Source organism: Osmerus eperlanus, chromosome 7, assembly GCF_963692335.1.
Source record: "Osmerus eperlanus chromosome 7, fOsmEpe2.1, whole genome shotgun sequence".
In the NCBI taxonomy this organism is placed as follows: domain Eukaryota; kingdom Metazoa; phylum Chordata; class Actinopteri; order Osmeriformes; family Osmeridae; genus Osmerus; species Osmerus eperlanus.
Genome location: NC_085024.1, coordinates 2,134,397 through 2,139,648, shown reverse-complemented (window position 1 = coordinate 2,139,648; position 5,252 = coordinate 2,134,397).

The window sequence follows — 5,252 nt, the reverse complement described above, 5'->3', positions numbered from 1 at the left end:
ACACCATGCCCCTCCTCCCTGTTACACCATGCCCCTGCTCCCTGTTACACCATGCCCCTCCTCCCTGTTACACCATGCCCCTCCTCCCTGTTACACCATGCCCCTGCTCCCTGTTACACCATGCCCCTCCTCCCTGTTACACCATGCCCTCCTCCCTGTTACACCATGCCCCTCCTCCCTGTTACACCATGCCCCTCCTCCCTGTTACACCATGCCCCTGCTCCCTGTTACACCATGCCCCTCCTCCCTGTTACACCATGCCCCTCCTCCCTGTTACACCATGCCCCTCCTCCCTGTTACACCATGCCCCTCCTCCCTGTTACACCATGCCCCTGCTCCCTGTTACACCATGCCCCTCCTCCCTGTTACACCATGCCCCTGCTCCCTGTTACACCATGCCCCTCCTCCCTGTTACACCATGCCCCTCCTCCCTGTTACACCATGCCCCTGCTCCCTGTTACACCATATCCCTGCTCCCTGTTACACCATGCCCCTCCTCCCTGTTACACCATGCCCCTGCTCCCTGTTACACCATGCCCCTGCTCCCTCTTACACCATGCCCCTCCTCCTGTTACACCATGCCCCTGCTCCCTGTTACACCATGCCCCTCCTCCCTGTTACACCATGCCCTGCTCCCTGTTACACCATGCCCCTCCTCCCTGTTACACCATGCCCCTCCTCCCTGTTACACCATGCCCCTCCTCCCTGTTACACCATGCCCCTCCTCCCTGTTACACCATGCCCCTGCTCCCTGTTACACCATGCCCCTCCTCCCTGTTACACCATGCCCCTCCTCCCTGTTACACCATGCCCCTGCTCCCTGTTACACCATGCCCCTCCTCCCTGTTACACCATGCCCCTCCTCCCTGTTACACCATGCCCCTGCTCCCTGTTACACCATGCCCCTCCTCCCTGTTACACCATGCCCCTCCTCCCTGTTACACCATGCCCCTCCTCCTGTTACACCATGCCCCTCCTCCCTGTTACACCATGCCCCTGCTCCCTGTTACACCATGCCCCTCCTCCCTGTTACACCATGCCCCTCCTCCCTGTTACACCATGCCCCTCCTCCCTGTTACACCATGCCCCTCCTCCCTGTTACACCATGCCCCTCCTCCCTGTTACACCATGCCCCTCCTCCCTGTTACACCATGCCCCTGCTCCCTGTTACACCATGCCCCTGCTCCCTGTTACACCATGCCCCTCCTCCCTGTTACACCATGCCCCTCCTCCCTGTTACACCATGCCCCTCCTCCCTGTTACACCATGCCCCTGCTCCCTGTTACACCATGCCCCTCCTCCCTGTTACACCATGCCCCTCCTCCCTGTTACACCATGCCCCTCCTCCCTGTTACACCATGCCCCTCCTCCCTGTTACACCATGCCCCTGCTCCCTGTTACACCATGCCCCTCCTCCCTGTTACACCATGCCCCTCCTCCCTGTTACACCATGCCCCTCCTCCCTGTTACACCATGCCCCTCCTCCCTGTTACACCATGCCCCTCCTCCCTGTTACACCATGCCCTGCTCCCTGTTACACCATGCCCCTCCTCCCTGTTACACCATGCCCCTGCTCCCTGTTACACCATGCCCCTGCTCCCTGTTACACCATGCCCCTCCTCCCTGTTACACCATGCCCCTGCTCCCTGTTACACCATGCCCCTGCTCCCTGTTACACCATGCCCCTGCTCCCTGTTACACCATGCCCCTCCTCCCTGTTACACCATGCCCCTCCTCCCTGTTACACCATGCCCCTCCTCCCTGTTACACCATGCCCCTCCTCCCTGTTACACCATGCCCCTCCTCCCTGTTACACCATGCCCCTGCTCCCTGTTACACCATGCCCCTCCTCCCTGTTACACCATGCCCCTCCTCCCTGTTACACCATGCCCCTCCTCCCTGTTACACCATGCCCCTGCTCCCTGTTACACCATGCCCCTCCTCCCTGTTACACCATGCCCCTCCTCCCTGTTACACCATGCCCCTCCTCCCTGTTACACCATGCCCCTCCTCCCTGTTACACCATGCCCCTGCTCCCTGTTACACCATGCCCCTCCTCCCTGTTACACCATGCCCCTGCTCCCTGTTACACCATGCCCCTCCTCCCTGTTACACCATGCCCCTGCTCCCTGTTACACCATGCCCCTCCTCCCTGTTACACCATGCCCCTCCTCCCTGTTACACCATGCCCCTCCTCCCTGTTACACCATGCCCCTCCTCCCTGTTACACCATGCCCCTCCTCCCTGTTACACCATGCCCCTGCTCCCTGTTACACCATGCCCCTCCTCCCTGTTACACCATGCCCTGCTCCCTGTTACACCATGCCCCTGCTCCCTGTTACACCATGCCCCTCCTCCCTGTTACACCATGCCCCTCCTCCCTGTTACACCATGCCCCTGCTCCCTGTTACACCATGCCCCTCCTCCCTGTTACACCATGCCCCTCCTCCCTGTTACACCATGCCCCTGCTCCCTGTTACACCATGCCCCTGCTCCCTGTTACACCATGCCCCTCCTCCCTGTTACACCATGCCCCTGCTCCCTGTTACACCATGCCCCTCCTCCCTGTTACACCATGCCCCTGCTCCCTGTTACACCATGCTCCTCCTCCCTGTTACACCATGCCCCTCCTCCCTGTTACACCATGCCCCTCCTCCCTGTTACACCATGCCCCTCCTCCCTGTTACACCATGCCCCTCCTCCCTGTTACACCATGCCCCTCCTCCCTGTTACACCATGCCCCTCCTCCCTGTTACACCATGCCCCTCCTCCCTGTTACACCATGCCCCTGCTCCCTGTTACACCATGCCCCTCCTCCCTGTTACACCATGCCCCTCCTCCCTGTTACACCATGCCCCTCCTCCTGTTACACCATGCCCCTGCTCCCTGTTACACCATGCCCCTCCTCCCTGTTACACCATGCCCCTGCTCCCTGTTACACCATGCCCCTGCTCCCTGTTACACCATGCCCCTCCTCCCTGTTACACCATGCCCCTCCTCCCTGTTACACCATGCCCCTCCTCCCTGTTACACCATGCCCCTGCTCCCTGTTACACCATGCCCTGCTCCCTGTTACACCATGCCCCTCCTCCCTGTTACACCATGCCCCTCCTCCCTGTTACACCATGCCCCTCCTCCCTGTTACACCATGCCCCTCCTCCCTGTTACACCATGCCCCTCCTCCCTGTTACACCATGCCCCTCCTCCCTGTTACACCATGCCCCTCCTCCCTGTTACACCATGCCCCTGCTCCCTGTTACACCATGCCCCTGCTCCCTGTTACACCATGCCCCTCCTCCCTGTTACACCATGCCCCTCCTCCCTGTTACACCATGCCCCTCCTCCCTGTTACACCATGCCCCTGCTCCCTGTTACACCATGCCCCTCCTCCCTGTTACACCATGCCCTCCTCCCTGTTACACCATGCCCCTGCTCCCTGTTACACCATGCCCCTGCTCCCTGTTACACCATGCCCCTCCTCCCTGTTACACCATGCCCCTCCTCCCTGTTACACCATGCCCCTCCTCCCTGTTACACCATGCCCCTGCTCCCTGTTACACCATGCCCCTCCTCCCTGTTACACCATGCCCCTCCTCCCTGTTACACCATGCCCCTGCTCCCTGTTACACCATGCCCTCCTCCCTGTTACACCATGCCCCTGCTCCCTGTTACACCATGCCCCTGCTCCCTGTTACACCATGCCCTGCTCCCTGTTACACCATGCCCCTCCTCCCTGTTACACCATGCCCCTCCTCCCTGTTACACCATGCCCCTGCTCCCTGTTACACCATGCCCCTCCTCCCTGTTACACCATGCCCCTCCTCCCTGTTACACCATGCCCCTGCTCCCTGTTACACCATGCCCCTCCTCCCTGTTACACCATGCCCCTCCTCCCTGTTACACCATGCCCCTGCTCCCTGTTACACCATGCCCCTCCTCCCTGTTACACCATGCCCCTCCTCCCTGTTACACCATGCCCCTCCTCCCTGTTACACCATGCCCCTGCTCCCTGTTACACCATGCCCCTCCTCCCTGTTACACCATGCCCCTCCTCCCTGTTACACCATGCCCCTCCTCCCTGTTACACCATGCCCCTCCTCCCTGTTACACCATGCCCTGCTCCCTGTTACACCATGCCCCTGCTCCTGTTACACCATGCCCCTGCTCCCTGTTACACCATGCCCCTCCTCCCTGTTACACCATGCCCCTCCTCCCTGTTACACCATGCCCCTCCTCCCTGTTACACCATGCCCCTGCTCCCTGTTACACCATGCCCCTGCTCCCTGTTACACCATGCCCCTCCTCCCTGTTACACCATGCCCCTCCTCCCTGTTACACCATGCCCCTGCTCCCTGTTACACCATGCCCCTGCTCCCTGTTACACCATGCCCCTCCTCCCTGTTACACCATGCCCCTCCTCCCTGTTACACCATGCCCCTCCTCCCTGTTACACCATGCCCCTGCTCCCTGTTACACCATGCCCCTCCTCCCTGTTACACCATGCCCCTCCTCCCTGTTACACCATGCCCCTCCTCCCTGTTACACCATGCCCCTCCTCCCTGTTACACCATGCCCCTCCTCCCTGTTACACCATGCCCTGCTCCCTGTTACACCATGCCCCTCCTCCCTGTTACACCATGCCCCTCCTCCCTGTTACACCATGCTCCTCCTCCCTGTTACACCATGCCCCTCCTCCCTGTTACACCATGCCCCTCCTCCCTGTTACACCATGCCCCTCCTCCCTGTTACACCATGCCCCTGCTCCCTGTTACACCATGCCCCTGCTCCCTGTTACACCATGCCCCTGCTCCCTGTTACACCATGCCCCTGCTCCCTGTTACACCATGCCCCTGCTCCCTGTTACACCATGCCCCTCCTCCCTGTTACACCATGCCCCTCCTCCCTGTTACACCATGCCCCTGCTCCCTGTTACACCATGCCCCTCCTCCCTGTTACACCATGCCCCTGCTCCCTGTTACACCATGCCCCTGCTCCCTGTTACACCATGCCCCTCCTCCCTGTTACACCATGCCCCTGCTCCCTGTTACACCATGCCCCTCCTCCCTGTTACACCATGCCCCTGCTCCCTGTTACACCATGCCCCTCCTCCCTGTTACACCATGCCCCTGCTCCCTGTTACACCATGCCCCTCCTCCCTGTTACACCATGCCCCTGCTCCCTGTTACACCATGCCCCTCCTCCCTGTTACACCATGCCCCTCCTCCCTGTTACACCATGCCCCTGCTCCCTGT